Below are 20,056 nucleotides of genomic sequence, written 5' to 3' on the forward strand. Positions count from 1 at the left end.
TGAGACAGGAGTGCCACAGAAAGGGCAGTCGGCACCATGTTTCCTCCTGGATGCAGCTGGACTGAGCTGGCTCACAGATGGTGGGGCCTGGACATTTCACCATGGTTGCCTCCATTTCTGGGTCCCCAGCTGGAGATGCCTTCGGTCTGATTTTCAGAGGTGTGAGCACCTGAAGCTCCAATGGACTTTGGTTATGGGTACTCAGCACCTTGCACTGGGGATATGGCAACAAACAAACTAAATGGTGCTGATATTTTTTCTGTAGCCTTCATGTGTCACCACCTAGGATGCACTCAGCTTGAGGCCTGCACTTTGCAAGGGTTTGTGCAAGATAACACAGCCTCCCAGCGAGCGTCACGAGTAGTCTCAGCCCCCAGCAAGCTCAGAATGCCTGGGCCAGGTGCAAAGAACAGGGCCAAATGAGTTATATTCTCTCACTGATTTCAGATTGCTGACAAAGTCAAATCAGCTAAAATGGTGGAGGATTCTCGCAGGTCTGTCTGTGAGAAAGAAAGAAAATAAGGTATGCATCCGAAGAAGTGGGCTGTAGTCCACGAAAGCTTATGCTCTAATAAATTTGTTAGTCTCTAAGGTGCCACAAGTACTCCTGTTCTTTTTTTAAAGAAAATAAGTGGTTTCTAGCCCACGAACGCTTATGCTCAAATAAATTTGTTAGTCTCTAAGGTGCCACAAGGACTCCTCGATTTTTTTCCATGCTATAAAATAATTCCTTAAGTGTGAAATTCACCCCAGTGCCAGGCCCAGACACCACTTAAGCCCCCCAGAGAGGCTTTAAGTGAGACTGAAGGGTGCATCGGCCTTCTGTGGGCCCCATGCAACGGGTGAATTTCACCCCAATGAAAAACAACCGATTCAGTGGGTCGTCCTTGACCAGAAAGAGCGCTCAGCTTGGAATGAGCAGCCTCGCCAAGTTAGCCCTTGAGCTGCAGGAACCAGGGGGGTCTTTTGATTGCTTTAGAAATCAGGATAAAACATGAAACAAACAGGTTTTTCCTCAGTGCAGGTCAAACGGTTAAGGCCTCTGAGCCTTGGCAATAATCACTTGAAAACGACTGGCGCTGCACAGAATCCATCCTCACCTCATTACAGATTTGCTTATAAATCCTTATACTTTGTAACTTTTACTTTGCATGTATTGAAATTGTGTCTTGTGGCCGGCTCTGAGGCTGAGTGACTACCCCTAATGGAACTGTAAAAGGGATATAGGTATTAGGCCATGCCACCGCTAAATGTAGGGCTGTGTCAACAAGAATAAGACCACCCATTAGTTCAGACCACAATTCCTAGCAACGGGATCTTATCAGGTTTGACTTTAAGTAGTTAATGAATAGCATACAAGTTAGAATAAACCTAAATGCACTTGTGATAACAACAGCCTTTCAGGCTGTATGGGGAGCTAACACACTGCAAATAAAAGGAAAGAAAAGCCATTATCTTGCAATGTCTGGTTCTTACTCAGCCAAAGCACCATGAAATCATTATGTTTAATTATGGGATCTTACTCTAGAATACCAGCCTCAATAATTATTTATAATGATTTGTGAGCGCACATTACAGTCTCCTAAACAGTTAAAGTTGTCACAGGCAGCTGTAGCCAGTTTTGGTTTCCTTTTGCTGGGCACTTATTTCCCCCCTAAGCTATCTCACTGACTTTATCGTTAGAAGCAACAGAGGGTCCTGTGGCACCTTTAAGACTAACAGAAGTATTGGGAGCATAAGCTTTCGAGCGTAAGAACCTCACTTCTTCAGATGCAAATAATGGAAATTTCCAGAGGTGGGTATAAATCAGTCTGGAGATAACGAGGTTAGTTCAATCAGGGAGGGTGAGGTGCTCTGCTAGCAGTTGAGGTGTGAACACCAAGGGAGAAGAAACTGCTTCTGTAGTTGGATAGCCATTCACAGTCTTTGTTTAATCCTGATCTGATGGTGTCAAATTTGCAAATGAACTGGAGCTCAGCAGTTTCTCTTTGGAGTCTGGTCCTGAAGTTTTTTTGTTATAAGATGGCTACCTTTAGATCTGCTATTGTGTGGCCAGGGAGGTTGAAGAGTTCTCCTACAGGTTTTTGTATATTGCCATTCCTGATATCTGACTTGTGTCCATTTATCCTCTTGCGTAGTGACTGTCCAGTTTGGCCAATGTACATAGCAGAGGGGCATTGCTGGCACATGATGGCATATATAACATTGGTGGACGTGCAGGTGAATGAGCTGGTGATGTTGTAGCTGATCTGGTTAGGTCCTGTGATGGTGTTGCTGGTGTAGATATGTGGGCAGAGTTGGCATCGAGGTTTGTTGCATGGGTTGGTTCCTGAGTTAGAGTTGTTATGGTGCGGTGCATGGTTGCTGGTGAGAATATGCTTAAGGTTGGCGGGTTGTCTGTGGGCGAGGACTGGCCTGCCTCCCAAGGTTTGTGAAAGTGAGGGATCATTGTCCAGGATGGGTTGTAGATCACTAATGATGTGTTGGAGAGGTTTAAGCTGAGGACTGTAGGTGATGGCCAGTGGCGTTCTGTTGGTGTCTTTTTTGGGCCTGTCTTCTAGCAGGAGGCTTCTGGGTACACGTCTGGCTCTGTTGATTTGTTTCTTTATTTCCTTGTGTGGGTATCGTAGTTTTGAGAATGCTTGGTGAAGATCTTGTAGGTGTTGGTCTCTGTCTGAGGGGTTGGAGCAGATGCGGTTGTACCTCAGCGCTTGGCTGTAGACGATGGATCGTGTGGTGTGCCCAGGGTGGAAGCTGGCGGCATGAAGGTAGGCGTAGCGGTCGGTGGGTTTTCGGTATAGGGTGGTGTTAATGTGGCCATTGCTTATTTGTACTGTGGTGTCTAGGAAGTGGACCTCCCGTGTAGATTGGTCCAGGCTGAGGTTGATGGTGGGGTGGAAGCTGTTGAAATCATGGTGGAATTCTTCCAGGGTCTCCTTCCCATGGGTCCAGATGATGAAGATGTCATCAATGTAGCGTAGGTAGAGAAGGGGCGTGAGTGGACGAGAGCTGAGGAAGCGTTGTTCCAGGTCAGCCATAAAAATGTTGGCATATTGTGGGGCCATGTGGGTGCCCATAGCGGTGCCACTGGTCTGGAGGTATATATTGTCACCAAATTTGAAATAATTGTGCGTGAGGATAAAGTCACAGAGCTCAGCAACCAGTTGTGCTGTGTCATCATCAGGGATATTGTTCCTGACAGCTTGTATTCCATCTGTGTGTGGGATGTTTGTGTAGAGAGCCTCTACATCCATGGTGGCTAGGATGATGTTTTCTGGGAGGTCACCAATGCATTGTAGTTTTCTTTATCGTTAGACTGACTCAAAGGCCTTTGGTTGGTGAGGAAAACTCTAGCTTTAGCATTGCCAGTGTAGACTAGCCATAAGTAAGTGGTCAAAGCAGCAGTGTCCGTAAAACTGACCACCCCTCTGAAAGTCAGACAGCTTTCTCCCTCCCTCCCGCCCTGGTGAATTACACAGACTTTGATTATTTGATCAAAACTTACTGTTTAATTATTTTTAAAGACAAGTGGTGTTTTCCCCAGGGGAATTCATTTGAAAGAAGCTCTTCTTTCTTTTTTTCTTTCTTTCTCATGGTTATTAAATGGCAAAATGTTATCAGACCCTACACTGAACAATAGAGCTGGAAAGTGTTTTATGAAAAAAAAAAATTTTTTTTTGACATCTTTTACAATAAAAATTGTATTTTTCTAATTTTTCACTCCTCTCTTCCTTTTCTTACTGAAAATGAGAGAGAAAGTAACAAAAACAAACAAATCAACCAAGCAAAAACAAAACACCCAACCAAACAAAAAGCAAGACAACTCCCTTCCAAACAAACCCGCAACAAAAACAAAAAAACCATCCCTAATAAAACAAAAATATTTCATTTTGGGTTTCTGAAAATAGAAAAATGTGAAAATAATTTCAGGGAATTTTTTCATCTAAGTTTGGAATATTTTGAAAAAACACACCAAAAAAATCATTTTTTGGAAAAAGGCCATTTTTATGGGAAAATCTTTAAAATGAAGATTTCCCACCAGCTCTACTGAAGAATTTGAAACCCACTGCACTGATTCTCCAATAAACCATCATGTAGACAGTTATAAGAATACCAGAAGGATGAATTCCCAAACGAGGGCAGAATCCCATGCTAACCTTTAGCTAGTGGAATGTCTTCCCAGTTCCCCTACAGGCTTTTCTTGATGCTTCCTGGAGATGCTCACTCCAGGCGTACACAGTCTTCAGTTTACTCCCTTTCCATGCATTCCCTATCAAATCCGTTCCACTGTTCTTGGTCCCTCAGATGTGACTTAGCCTAATTTGATTTCTCATTGCAGGTGTTAAAATTCTCAGCATTCTGCAGTTTTCAATTTTGCCCCGTTACTATATAAAAGTCGTATAGTGTGCTTGCACAAACGCCTTGTGTCTAAGGACACTGCAAACACTAGGAGCAGGATGCTCTCCAGATCTTTCCTGCCCTTTGCTAATTCCCCAGGGCTACATCCAAAGAGGCCTTCCCATTTCTTTGTTTTAATTGCATCGCTAAAGAGAGACTCATGTTTTACCTCCAGAGACACTCGCCCTGTCTTAGTCATTCTCCAGTAGACATCAAAGTAATTGCAATTTCATTTGATCAATGTTCTTACTTTTTTTTTTTAATAGGCTTCCCAGGTCTGCATAAATATTTCTTGTTCTTACGACTCATCCTGTTTGAGACTGAGGTCTTTCTCAAAGCCATGTTTGATGGATTATTTTATACTCTTTTCCGTTACTCTCCAATCGGCTGTGATTGTCACATGCCATGTTTGGCCTTATTCATAGTCACCTCAATAACCTGAACTATCATTTTGGGTGCTGGCTTCCCATGGACATTGTCCCTTCATTCTCAACGATCCGTCAGTCTTCTGATTTGTCCAATTCTCGGCTACACCAATTAGCCCCTCTCCCCCTTCAGAGTAGGGCGGGATTAACTCACTTTGCCCAGTTGGGGCGCCAAGGTTTGACATGAAATGTTGTAGTGTTCATTTCCCATTTGGGAGAGACGGGGAAAGAGCCTCTGAGCAATCCCCTGACAAAGCAGAGCGCAGAATGGAGCAGGCTGAGGGATAGTGTACACTGGCAACACTAAAGCGCTGCCGCGGCTTTAATGTGGCTTGTGTGGTCGCCGCAAAAAACCCACCCCGACGAGGGGCGCGGCTCCCAGCGCTGGGGCACTGTCTACACTGGCGCTTTACAGCACTGAAACTTGCAGTGCTCAGGGGGGTGTTTTTTCACCCCCCTGAGCAAGAAAGTTGCAGAGCTGTAAATTGCCAGTGTAGGCAAGCCTTGAGATTGGAAAAACAATACAGGGAGCCTGCGAGAGAGCAGATGGGAGCAAATGGTAAACGAATTTAGAGTCCTCCCCCTGGCCCCAGCCTTTTCTTTTTGACCGGAGGTGGCTCCTTTATATTCCATGCATAGCACAGGGTTCTTCTAAGCCGGTGGTTCCCAAGCTGGGGTTCGCGAACCCCTGGGGGTTTACAGAACGTTACAGGGTGTTCGCCAGAAAAATTTCACTAATGGCAGACAGAGGACCCCGGGCATTAGAGACAGCAGGTGGGACCTGGTTGCAGGGCAGACACCCTGAGCCCCAGGGAGAGTGGGGCCGGGCAGTTGGGGCTGGCAGCCCGAGCCCTGCCCCTGTCAGCAGGGGAGCCGGCAGCCCGAGCCCCAGGAAGAGCGGGGCATCCATCACACTGAGGAAATTTAAAGTTAAATCCCTGAAAATATTCATTTTTAGGAGGGGGTTCACGAGATTTCACAATTTGGTGAAAGGGGTTCGCGGGCTGCTAAAGTTTGGGAACCACTGTTCTAAGCTAAAAAGTCAGTCTTTAAAATAGAGTCACCCCCAGGGAACAGGAAGATTTTAACGACAGGAAAAATGTCTTGGAAATTCAGACCTGAGGTATAACGAATCGCTCTGTGAGGGCAAGTGAGATCCCCCTCTCCACTTTGATGCCATCTAGTTTCTGAAGGGGAATTTGGCTGGGGTGGAAAGGGCTTCCCTGACAGCCCCAATGGCCAAACTTCTCCACTTCGCTACCCACCAAGCACAGGGCTTGTTTATCTTCCTGTTCTCTTCAGGTTGCATGGTGCTATCAGCTGGACCTTTGTACTTTTCCTAAGAGCCTCCACCCCCAAAACTATTTAAAGGCAAAAGTCCGGATTCTTCATTACCTGGAATCCTGTGAAACCATTTACACGGCTGCCAACTGCGTGAAAACTGCTCCAGTAATGTGAGTGAGCTGAGGGTTCTTTGTAAATTCACCCAGCCCAGAGGTAAATGACTAGATGAGGTGCAAGGTAGGGGAGCAGCAGCCCAAACAAGAGACGTAGCTCAGTGTCTGCAGCGTGTCTTCCTATGTGGGCATATCTCTGCTGTGGTTAAACCATCATTTGTTTTAAAAAACATGTCCCTATGCACCTGCAAAGCCTATTGCAAGTGAGAATGGCAGCAGTTCCTGAGAGAAGAGCTGGCGTCTTCGGCTAGTCTGTCTGCAGATGGTTGAACCTTGGCTTCAGAATCGTAGCTACTGTGTCTCTTACAACATTTAGGGTCATGTCTGCAGGACAGCAGCAGCAAGAACCAGCCACTGGGGCTTCCCCTTCACATTAAAATAAACTCCCCTCTCCAGGGAAATCAGTCCTTGCCTCACTAGGCCTGTGCTTGTAGGTGACAAACCTGAGGGACTGTCCCAGATTGAGGTATTAATAGAGGAGGCTTTGGAACAAATTGATAAACAGCAATAAGTCACCAGGACCAGATGGTATTCACCCAAGAGTTCTGAGGGAACCCAAATGTGAAACTGCAGAACTGCGGTATGTAACCTATCACTTAAATCAGCCTCTGGACCAGAGCAATGGAGGATCGCTAATGTGATGCCAATTTTTTAAAAAGGCTTCAGAGGCGATCCCGGCAATTACAGGCTGATAAGCCTACACTGGAGCTGTCAGCTGGCTTATTTGGCAGAGGAAACCCCAATCTATAATAATCTATAATCCCAACTATACATATAAAAGGATGGGGTCTAAATTAGCTGTTACTCAAGAAACAGATCTTGGAATCATTGTGGATAGTTCTCTGAAAACATCCGCTCAACGTGCAGCGGCAGTCAAAAAAGCAAACAGAATGCTGGGAATAATTAAGAAAGGGATAGAAAATAGGACAAAAATATCATGTTGCCTCTATATAAATCCATGGTACACCCACATCTTGAATACTGTGTGCCGATGTGGTCAACCCATCTCAAAAAAGATATATATTGGAATTGGAAAAGGTTCAGAAAAGGGCAACAAAAATGATTAGGGGTATGGAATGGCTTCCATATGAGGAGAGATGAATAAGACTGGGACTTTTCAGCTTGGAAAAGAGACGGCTAAGGGGAGATATGATTGAGGTTTATAAAATCATGACTGGTGTAGAGAAAGTAGATAAGGAAGTGTTGTTTACTACTTCTCACAACACAAGAACTAGGGATCACCAAATGAAATTAATAGGCAGCAGGTTTAAAACAAACAAAAGGAAGTATTTTTTCACACAACGCACAGTCAACCTGTGGAACTCCTTGCCACAGGATGTTGTGAAGGCCAAGACTATAATAGGGTTCAAACAAGAACTAGATAAGTTCATGGAGGATAGGCAGAAGGATGTGGCTATTAGCCAGGATGAGCAGGGATGGTGTCCCTAGCCTCTGTTTGCCAGAAGCTGGGAATGGGTGACAGGGGATGGATCACTTGATGATTCCCTGTTCTGTTCATTCCCTCTGCGGCACCTGGCACTGGTCACTGTCAGAAGACAGGATACTGGGCTAGATGGACCTTTGGCCGTTCTTATGTTTTTATGATCTGCCCATCCCAGTGTGGAGGGCTCTAACAGGAGGGAGAGAATTGCAATTTCCTCATATAGAACACTAGAGAAGGGCTGAGAGCCAGACCCGCAGATCCCAGTCTCCCTGGATCCTTGGTGTCAGTTAGGGCGGGCTCTGGATTTTTGTGGCTGGTTGTAATGGGCAGAACCAAAACCCTGGATCCTAACACCAGTGACATGTGGGGAAGTTTGGATCTAGCTCAGGGTCCCACATACCTGGGTAGCAAAAAGTGCAGCATCCAACAAACTAACGGCTGTTCCCAGGCCTCCCCCAGCCTTCATTTAAGTAATTAATTTAATTCTTTATTTTACAGATAGGCATTTCTACAGGGTGCCTGCCTGGGCTACTTGCTCAGAACTTGTGAGCTGTGTGAAACCTGTGGGCCCATTTCAATAGCATGAATCCCCTTGTATGTTTGTCCCTTATGGAAAATCCCGTTGAGTGGAGAAATGTTACTGCTTTCACACTGACCTCAGCTTTTCACAGTGAAACAGCTCCCTGCTGCCCCACCAAAAAGCCGGGGGAAATAATATGCAAAGCAAGAATGAAAACTGTGTCCTCTGCAGAAATCTGAAAAACTGGTACTGGGCTTGTGGGGTTCTGCTCATTCTGCCAGTGGGCAGATTCTATTCACGTCACCAGCCGGATTGTGCTTTGTTAGCCCAGCAGAGATCGGGAGTAACTCCATTGTCCTCCCTGGTATGACTGGCCCAATGCTCATGGATCCATCTAGCTATGCATATTTTGACTCAAAACTATTGTGTCAAAACATTGAATAAAAAGCATAATGGGCAACCTCAGCTGCACTGGGTGGTGGGAGGTTTCTGGCCTGTTGGAACTGGGACACAACAGAAAGGTTCTCTCTGAGCCTATGAATTATGCACTGCATGCAGCAGAGCTCACAAGAAGCTGGAGCTGATGTTTGCTGAGGTGCCAGCACTTCTCCTGGATCAAGCAAATGCCCGACACCTTCTTACTGCCAGGGAGTTGAGGAGCAAAGAGGAGGAGGGGTTGTGTGGAGCTGGGGATGTGAGTACAACCTGTCAGACTCACACCAGCAAGAAAACTGGGTGGGGAGCTGCAGAGGCTCATTTCGGAGCCATTTTCCCTTCTCACTTAGCTCCAGGTCCTGGATTCTATTTGTTCCGCCCAACGAGGCATCTAAAGCAGAGTAGTATTCCCCTGAGCTACCTGCAGCCTGTGGGGCTGGGGGGTCCAGTGCTCATGTCACCTCTTCCTGGAGGAAACCCAGAATCCTGGGGTCAGGACTGGGCTGGGCAACGAATGATTTTCAAATACGTTCTCTGACACTGTAGCTCTGTTTGCAATGCCTAAGCCTGCATGTACATTGGTGCCTAGATACCATGGTGATTGGCATGCTAGAAATGCATAGATGGCAATTCTGGTGTTGATCCGGGATCTGAAACGGTTGTTTAAAGGTCTTTCTTTTTCAGGAAGGCTCTTTCTATTCTTCTGGGCCACTTCACATTCTCCAGCCTCTGTGTCTCTCCCTCTTTCCTTACCCTTTTGCAAAGTAGCTGCTCTAAAGTTGGACAAACTTTCTAAACCTCATTTCCCCTGTGCTGCTCGCATTCATTCGACTTCCCACCCCGTTTCTCTCACTGGCTCTGCACCCTGGGGCTTGTCTCTCTCTCTCACACCAGGACTGTGGTCGCAGGGGACAGAATAAACAGAAATCAGGGCTCTGTAGCCCTGGGGGTTGAATGTCAGCTCCATTTCCATCTCTCTGGCTCACTCTTGCTTTATGCTTCTTGTTCTTATGTTTTATTTTATCCTTTTTTCTTTAATTTCCCCTCTCTGTTGGTTCTGACACAGCCGCCTTCTGGTGTCTAAGGTCTGACTGTTTCTTAGCGTGGCAGGCAGGAGACAGACTGGCCTGAAAGAATAGCCCATTGTAGCAGGATGAAAGGCCAAGGAAACATTAACTCCTCTTGTTCCTCCTCATAAACTCCTCTAACAGAGTCCTTTGCACTGGGAGACACAAGAGGGCAGTGTGATGTTAAAGCAGACCATTAAAGTTGCTGTTACCAGCATTAGCACGTAAATGTTACTTTAAGGGATGATTAGATTGGCCCCAAATACCTTAACACTGTTTGTTGAGTTGATGTAGTTGTCTAGGGCAGCAGGCAAGTGAATTGTACTGCAAAAACATTTTAACTGGTGACTACACTACGTGGAATGAGTGGGAGAGGGAAGAATGCAGCAATTCCCATTCATTCACAGTGATGTTCAGGGCATCTAGTGCAGGGGTTCTCAAACTGGAGGTCGGGACCCCTCAGGGGGTTGCGAGGTTATTACATGTGGGGTGGTGAGCTGTCAGCCTCCACCCCAAACCCCGCTTTGCCTCCAGCATTTATAATGGTGTTAAATATATAAAAAAGTGTTTTTAATTTATAAGGGGGGCGGGTCGCACTCAGAGGCTTGCTATGTGAAAAGGGTCATCAGTACAAAAGTTTGAGAACCACTATCTAGTGGGAATGTTTTGTATTTCCAAGTCTCATAACGATCACTGATCACATTGTATTTTCAGAGACACCTGCTTCTCTCAGAACTGGCGATTTGTAACTAAGCAAGATCTATAATTGAGGGAGAACACTGGTATGTTTGAAACACACTGTCTGCTTATTCCAGTCTTCTGGATCATTGTTATTAGAGATAATGGCCAACTTTTCTTTACACTCAAAAGTCAAAATGCAGGAAAAAACTACTAGTGATCTAAGTTTGGCAGAGTGAATGATACACACAGGGTTCATCGACCACCTGATTGTATCATGCTGCTGCAAATGCATTCAGTCCAGTGCAACCGTATATTGCACACACACAAACACTGTCACCCAGCCAACACAATGTAAAACATTAAAAAACAAAACACCAACTCAGGAGGAAGTCAGTCAAAGCCATGTGCCCTCGTGTCACTAAGGAGTAGGAATTCTGGGCACCTGGCCTTGGGCCATCCATTCACCCAGGAGTTCACGGGGAAACTTGAGTCATAGGGCTTGTCTACACTGGCACTTTACAGTGCTGCAACTTTCTTGCTCGGGGCGTGAAAAAACACCTCCCTGAGCACTGCAAGTTACAGCGCTGTAAAGCGCCAGTGTAGACAGCGCCCCAGCGCTGGGAGCCACGCCCCTCGTGGAGGTGGTTTTTTATAGTGCTGGGAGAGAGCTCTATAAATAAAGAGCTCTCCCAGCGCTGGTGCCGCGACTACACAGCCACGGCAGTGCTTTAACGTTGCTAGTGAAGACATGCCCATAGTTTGAATCATACCGGAAATGTCTGGGTGCTCATCCTCTGTGCTCTTACCGTGGTGTTACTCACAGTGCCCAAGAGTTTGCTAGCTGTCTCGCAATGCAGATAAGACATGATTCCTGCCCCCAGGGATCCCTTGTGATGCTGTAAGATGTTGGGGAGGGGCTTAGAGGAGGATCGAAGGGGCGACACTGGTAGGATGATACGCGGGGTAATTCACAGCCTCATGGAGTCAAGAAGTGCTCTTTCTGAGGCAGAAAATAAATAAATGTCTTAGCTAGCCATCCATTCATCCACCCATGCTCATATGTGCCCCTCTACCCCCCCGTGTGCCCCAGTACGTACCCTTCTACCCAACTGTCCAGCCATCATCACACAGCTCGTTTCTATATTTGTCCATATGGGCCTCTGGCTCATATTTAAACCAATGGTATCGCAGCATGCAAGTTAATTGGAGGAGGCATCTTATATTTCAACCCATGGAACAGCATTATGTAAATGAACTGAGGACACACGGCAGGGTTGGTGAGAGGCAGAGGGAGGGGAAGGGGTCTTGTACCTCCCCAGGAACAGCGAGACTCAGCGCCTTGGTACCAGCTTGTCCTGTGTATCTTTCTTAGGCTGGAAGGAATGGAACGACACGCAGTGCTTAGCCTTTTTATAGCCACAGCCTTTCCCCGGAGCCCCACAGCTAGCACTGCACGGCCAGAGATGGAGAAGGGCAGATGTAACTAACAGTCACATTTCACAAAAAGAACAGGAGTACTTGTGGCACCTTAGAGACTAACATTTCAGTCGCTCTTCTCACCTCCAACAATTAAAAGGTAGTAAAGCCTGCAGGTCTGAGAAGCAGCAGCGGTTGCAGCTCCCTGTGATGATCTGATTGCACAGCTCACATCATTTGGTGCAGAGAGGGTTAACTAATTTACGGAATTTATGACCTCCAGCGCCTCCTATGTTTTCTCTCCCCTCTCCTATTAATCAATAACCCATTATCATAACTCTTTGGAAATGATTTATTGTTTTTATCTTCTGCTTCCATCTTGGAAACAGTAGCTTTTCTGCATCAAAGCTTGCTACAAAACCTTTGGGCTATGAAGATGAATAGAGATAGTGAGTGTGTCCGGCACACAGGGGAAGAGATGATAAGATTGCTTTTCAGGGCAATGAAGTCATTTCTGGACTCTCGCATCCCATGGAGCACAAAGTTGCAGCTGGCTATAAATTGTGGCTCTTGCCTCTGTGCACGGTGTCAAGCAGCCGTGCATATTATGAGGGCTCGGGAGGGATAGCTGCTCGCATTGAATGTTATTTGCAGAGGCTCTGAAACAGGCGCTGGAAACAGTTTGGGGTTTGGTAACACACTGAATGACGAGTAATTGCCAGGTGGTGGTATCAGAGCCATGCTCCTGTCAGAGCAAGCGTAGGAGGGTTCTGCAGCCAAAGCAATGAGGTCTGCAATCCCTTTCCCAAATGCAAGGTTCCAAAGCGATTATTTTGAATGAATTGGTGCTGAACAGGTCCCGAAATATGGTCACCTGGCTCAGGGATTGGTAACCATCAGTGCCTTGCCAACAGGGAGCTCTGATTATAAACAGATCCCGGGCATGCAATTGATTCTAGCCACCAAAGGCTTTTGCCTAAGCAGGCCTTTGCTTCCTGAATTTAGATTTCCCGACGGACAGCCCTGCAGCTGTACGTATCTGACTGGATGCTCCGGATCATTCCTGAAAGCCCCCCCATCCACACCTCTGCTCGGCCTGCGGCTAGCTAGATATCCAACCAGCTGTCCTGTGGAAAGAGGGTTTGGAATCCCGAGCTGCAGATGGACTAACCCGAGACTGTGGGTACATCTACCCTGCAATTAAAAACCCGCAGCTGGCCTGGGCTAGTTGGCTTGGGCTAAGGGGCTTTTTAACTGCGGGGTAGATGTTTGGGATCAGGCTGGAGCCCAGCTCTAGGACCCTTGGAGGTCAGAGGGTCCCAGAGCTGCAGTTAAACAGCTCGAGCCCTGCAAGCCTGCGTCAGTTGGCACAGGCCAGCTGCGAGTGTCTAATTGCAGTGTAGGCATACCCTTAAACTGCTGTTCCTTCCTTTCCACCTCTCAGCTGCACCTACAGGAGGTGGGATTTCACTGCTCTCATTCTGATGGATTCATCTCTCTGCTGGAGAAAGGTGGGGAGAGGATAGCCTCAAGCTAGAACTGCCCACGAGCAAGTGTCAGACCAGTCAGTGACAGAAATTCACCGTGTAAAGTTCATGGTGATGGAAAGAAAAGTCATCTGGGCCTGAATTCACTCCAGTGCTTCCACTCCCCAGGCTCCTTGCTGAAACGCACTAAACCTCCCCTGGTCCAGTCTCTCCACTGTATCCGCCTGCCTGCCACAGCTTTACCAGTCACAGGGATGAGATGAACCTGACAGCAGCGGCTGCTTGCTAGCCACTCTTCGCAGCTCATCCAGAAAAGCCAATTCTCTGCCTCACAAAACAGCGGTTAGCACGCGAAGATATTAGAGGTAAAGCACCATCTACCCTTGCAATGGGGACACTCTCGAGAAGAGAGTCGTCTCCCCCCCACCCCCCATAAAAGAGGAGATTGCAAAGAAACACGTGGTTCAGGCTTGTTCACACTTCATCTGGACTTTGGGTCAGATGAAGTTTGGGTCAGGCCCTAGAGAAGCAGTTGTCCTCAGGCCAAGGATTCACTGACCCAGCCCTCTCTTGAGCTGCCTCCATACGATGCTGGCTTTACTTTTTGAACTGCTTTGCTCAGCATCAGCAAGACCAGGCAAGACTTCAAAACATCCAGCATGTCGCTTAAAATTAATTGGCTGGGGGTTAGTGGGACACATACAAAGCAATATTAATATACACTACGTGTGATCTGCTTCAATAAATCATGCTGGCTGTTCTGATGCATCTCACATGAAATATTCAAATCCGTTAATGTCTTTCAGTTAAATAGTCACCAGGGTTTAGTCCAAATCTTTTGTTTTATCATATTTTAGCATAGGTCAAGCATGAAGCACCGGTTAATCGCTCCAGCAAAAAGGCTTTCTGGAGCTCTGTTGTGATGTCTAATACGCATGTACGTTCTTCCTGAATAATGTATAACCATACATCGCAGATTATGATTTTATGGGCCAGGGACAGAGACCAAACCCTTCAGAATAACAGCTTCAGCTGCCAGGTGCAGGACCCAGTTTGGAAGAGCTGCTATATTTCTGTTGAGCATAAGCAAATAAAAGCGCCTTCTACGCTGGCAGCTGCAAGGGTGCAGAAGACTTGCCATGAGGAGCTTGTGATGTTAGTGCAGCAGGAGGTCTCAGCAGCTGGTTGTATTTTCTTCAGCCTTGGAGAGGTCTTTAACCAGAGACAAGGCATCAGGAAAAACAACACCCTCAACCTTCCAGAGCACATCAGAGGACTAGGAGTCACGGGCCCATAGACAAGAGAGATGGGGAAATAACAACAGGGCATCATGAGACATTCCAAAAAGCCTGCGTTTCTTGATTCAATAGATTCCCCAGACAGGCTATGCTCCAGGGCTTTGCCTGATCTTGATTTATACCAGCAGGGCTCCCACCACTTCCCTTCAATAATGGTCATGGGAGATATTTTTGTTTCCAACAACATGTTTCTTTTTCAGAAAGTGCTAGGGCTGGATGACGCAATCCACTTTAGCCACAGGAAATGGCTACACACATTATCCTGGTCAGACACGAACAGGTAGCCACGTGTTTGCTGATGAGACCACAGCGCTCAGCTGCTGGCCTCTCGTCCGGCCATGAGCAAATGGGGTGCAAGCTAGCTGCTAACACAAGAGAATTGGGCTGTAGAAGGATCAACCACGTGTCCGTCAGTTTGTGGCTGGATAGAGAGACTGAGGCTTGGCTGTGCTATAGTGTAGACAGGTGCCCTGCGGATCTGCCACAGACTGGCTCAAACTGGGCCCTGGGGTCTGTAAGCAGCACAAAAGAGCCTCCGATTGGCCAGGCTGGTAGCCATTGCTCTGAGCCCATCTTGGCTGAGCAGCTCCATGGCTGAGTGGTAAAAGCTGGGCACAGCGGGTCTCAGCCAGGGGTCAGCTCCCCTCCCTCTCGCTAGCTGGGTGGCAGGAGCGGTGCTTGGCAGCTACCTAAAGCAAGATTGTCAGATGAGCATGCTGGGCTCACGAAAAACCTGGCCCCACGCATGCACGATGCTTTGTAAAATGCATTTTAAAGCAACTCCAAGTCCCTGCCCCAAATAGTTTCCAACGTAACTCAGACAAGTATGGCAGAGTCCAAGAACCTTGATCCAGCTTCTCTGTTATGGAGGGTGGATTATGGTTGGAAATCTAGGACAGTTTCTGAGGCTCTTTGTGCTGTTGCTTCTAAAAAGACATTTTGCTGGGGCTGCTGCTTTGCTGACACATTTAAGGCCGCGTCTAACACAAAACCGCATCCGTAACGTCCTAGGTTTGCAGAATATGTTATCTCCAAAAATTAATATACCATCGGCCAGGGGCGTGAATTATTACAGCAAAATTATGCAACTAAGTAGGTTGTTAACAAGTTGATTTAAAATTCACAGATGAGGGGGGAAAAGATAACAGGGCAGAGAATGACAGGCTCAAATTAATTTAATATTAAACTGTTTGATGAGGAATCAGTGATGTAGGGTATGAGATAAGGAGGGGGATTAAAGGGAGTTCATATTTAAAATCAATTTAACAGGGTGCCAGCTATCACTCGATTCAGATGCCCTGCCATTGCAAACCCTCGTCACTGCTTTCATTAGCTCAATGTTTGCGACTTTAATTATCCATCCCAGGCAGACCAGCGGCTGACCTGATTTCCAGTCTGTGGGGATGGAGCCTGAGCCAAACCGGCCACATTTCATCCATTTTATTTGAGCTCAAATCACTGTGGCCTGGCTCACATGGCTGGGAAGACGATGGCTCCCCCCAGCGGGAGGTTCAACTACTTGGCCAGGGTGGGGGCAGAGAAAGTATCCTTTATCAGAAAAGGATACTGCAGAGTGTTGTGCAACTGAGGGAGCGGCTCAGTGAGTGATGTGGAGTGTCCCCCCTGGGCTGGCATGCAGGACACGTGTGTGGTATAAACAGTTTGGAAAGCAGCAGCCTGAGGAATGGCGAAGACACGATTGTATTTAATCATTGTTTTCCCATGGGGTGACGGTTACGACTAATGGATGTGGAGGAGGAAACAATGTGGGGTTCTAAGGACTTGTTTATTTTTCATGAGAGTCCAGGGCAGCGATATTCTCTCTCCACAGTACAAGTACCACCTGGGCAGTAGCAGCGCAAGATTCCCTGAAGCACAGGAAAGTTCCCTCACATACAGTTCTCCTTCCTGATACTCCTGGCATGCTAGCAGTCCTACAGGCTGACTAATAAGCACAGACCTTGTTAGGACACTCATCACTGTACTGTCTGAGCACCTAACTGAATGTAGCCTCACAACCCCGCCTGAGAAAAAGGGCTGCATTACCCCTGTGTTACAGATGGGGGCACTGAGGCACAGAGCTTAAGTGACTTGGCCAAGGTCACACAGAAAATCTGCGGCATAGCCAGCAATAGAAGTCAGGTCTCCCACTCCCCAGTCTTCACCACAATATCGGTCTCTGCTCTGTGACTGGATCTCACAGCTTTGGCTTTTGCACAATGAATTACTTTAACATTTTTAAAACAGAGAATTTTAAGTTGATTAAAATAGGAGCCGGATTAATGTGGCTAAAACGTTTGCCAGCATCAGTTCAGGAACCTTCTTTCTGTCCTGCTCCGTCCCACAGCGCCTGTCCAGCTCCTATTCAGGAAGCCATCAGCTTTATTCTTTTTACCCAGTCCTTGTGGGAAAACAGCTGGTGTAATTTTTTAATCTGTGGCTAAAACCAAGACTAACGTTATTATTTTACCAATCATTTGAGGGGTGGAAAAAAATAAGAGCAATCCCGAATTTCCTCCTTCAGGTGCTGAGACAATAAAAAAGGATATTTGTGATTGGTGCGTAAAGGTCAATCAGACTAAAAAATGTCCAGCCACAAGAGTAATATTCTGTAAATGAATTAGACGCTGGAGACACATTGAACGGAGTGAAATGAATTCAAATGCCAATGAGCAGTGAGAGTGTAGCAGCAGAAATGGCTATTCCATTCTCACCTCTACGTGTGGGCTGGTATTTTCCAATACAGCAGCCTCAGGCTAGGTGGCGAAATGCATATCAAGGCGCATCTGCAGTGACTGATTTTCAGAGGTGCTGAGCACTCAAACCTCTAGCCCAACGTCATCCAAAGCAGCCACTGAAGGTGGTTGCCCCCATTTTTAGGAGCCTGGTATGAGGCATGTTTGCCTCTGGGCCTGGCGGTTCAGAGCCCCGACCCCTCTGGGCTGGGCGGTTCAGAGCCCCGGCCCCTCTGGGCCTGGCAGTTCAGAGCCCCGGCACCTCTGGGCTGGGCGGTTCAGAGCCCCAGCCCCTCTGGGCCTGGCAGGTCCAAGCCCCGGCCCCTCTGGGCTTGCCGTGTCAGCTATGAAAGTAAAAATATTGCTTGAGCCCCAGCATTTCTTTCATTACAAATTAAGCATCGTTAGGATGATTAGTTAGTTAGTTACAGCCCAAGAACCAGGGCTTAGGCTCTCTCCATGCTTATGTCAGAGCATAGCCCAGCTGGGCTAGGGCCCCCTTCTCCATGGAACACACTCTGTAACACCCTCTTCATTTCCCTCCCCATAGCTGTCAGTTACAGTCACAGTACTGATTCCCATGGGAGCAAGCGGTCATCGCATTTCTCCCATCTCTCCAGCCCATCACTTGCCCCAGTGTACAGGCTATCGGCATCGCCCCCAGCAGACCCATTCCCCCACAGCATGCATTGCTGTGACTGCAGCAGCCTGAGAGCTGTGCTCTCGGTGTGTCAATGAAAGGACTGGCTTGACACATCGGAGTTACCCCTGAGGCCAAACAAAAGCACCCACTTCATCTCCTGGGCAATATGTCAGCACCATGCCGATGCCCATTTGAGTGCCTCCTCTCCCACTTGCTGATGGTGCTGCTCTGGGGCGGAGGATTCCAGTCCTGAATCCTCCCCCTCTGCTAATGTCAAGTTAACTGTCTCTTTGTTTTGTTTCAAGCTGTGGCTTATTGTCTTGCCATCCTTTCCCTGCTAGACAGCCCCACTCCTTCCTGTCCATCACTGCCTCTTTGAGATCTGCAGGCAGCTAGCACATCACTCCTTTGTCTGCTTCCCCGTCAGTCGCACTTATTAACCTCTCCACGTAAGTCAAACACCTCCTGGTTCTTTTATTATTCCCGTCAGCCCTCTCTGAATTCTCAGCACTTTATTGAGAGTCTTTTAATCAATCATCCCCCCTCTCTTTACATCTCCCTTTAAAACTTTCCTGTTTGCCCCAGCGTGCAATAGACCCCGGGAAGTGTTTTATGACAGCAGGTGAAAGGGGTTTTATAAATGCACAGGAAGGCTGCAGCTCGCTCCCCTAGGAAGTGTTGTGGCTTTTCACAGCACAGCAAAAAACAACTTTGGAGACAAAAGATCAGTGTTTTCTGGCCAAAAGCAACCCATTCTGCCATGCACTCACAACACCCAAGACTGGGAGTTCAGCCTGACAAGAGTGGTGCCTAATTTTCTAAGGGTCTTTGCTCCTCCAACCTTGTCTGGTCCTCATCCTGCGGATGTCTCCCAGCTGCTAGCCAACTGGGACATGGCTGGTATGGAGAGGGGTAGTCTAGTATGTTTATACATTTCCCATAAGTAACAGGTGGCAGCAGTCTTGATAAACTATTGAACCATGCATGTTCTGCCTGTGATTCGGGGGACATCTCTGATGTCTGAGCTGGTGTTTTCTATTGCTGTAAGAAAGACTATCACTATTCAACAACCACATTTTGTTTCAGTGCAGATGACTGGGAGGGTCTAGTGCTCAGAGAAAGTCCCTGCTCTGATACTGACTTGCAGCGTGCTGTTGGGCAAGTCACTTCACCAGCTTGTGCTTCAGGTCCCCATCTGTGAAAAGGACATAAAAACACCGCCTAGCATGCAGGTAATGTTGGTAATGCTCTCCGAGGTCCAGGGATGAAAAGCAGCATTATATAAGTGAAGAGTATTGTGCATATTGTTTTGCTAAGTTCTTGAGCCCTTCAGATGCTATTTGAAACACATATAGGGTCTTTTCATGTATCGTGTTAGAGGCAAGTGTCGGCCAATGATAGTTTGTGAAAATACCTTTCCTCATGTGCAGGATATAACATCACCTTTCTAAGAGCAGTTTTCTGGTGTCCCTGATATCTTACCCTGCAGAAATTACACAAGATTCGGAACAGTCGAAGTAACTGAGGCAAGCACAACACTGGAAATCAGCAGCAGAGGGTAGTATTCAAGGTAGATACTGCCTGATGTAGCGTGATAGGTCTGGATGCTGAATCGGCCTTTACACGCCATTTAGCATAATTTTACAACATGAACTCTTCACAGTTGTTTGCTCTTCTCGCCATGAGTCTGTTAACAGTATTTGCGATATAATGAAAGAAATGTATTGTTTGGTCTGCAGACGGCAGAAATTGCCTCTTACTAAACTGCCATCATTCTTACTGAGTGTACGTAGTTAGAGCAAAATCTGTGCAGACTGCAATGCCGTGGGAAGGTTAGAGGTGTGTTCAGTGTCACTGTCATGGTTCTGTCACTGCGTCGGCTTGTCTTGTCCGCAGACTCAAAGGTTGCCCAGCCAACTGCAGGAACTGAGCTCAGAACATTCTTCTCCGGAAACCCAGATTCCAGCCAAAGTAGTTAAAAGGGTCTCACTTCACTCGCTTTAGGATACTGCATTGGTGGGCGTGCTACCAGAATAGAATAAAATAAAAT

Source organism: Chrysemys picta, chromosome 4, assembly GCF_011386835.1.
Source record: "Chrysemys picta bellii isolate R12L10 chromosome 4, ASM1138683v2, whole genome shotgun sequence".
Lineage (NCBI taxonomy): Eukaryota > Metazoa > Chordata > Testudines > Emydidae > Chrysemys > Chrysemys picta.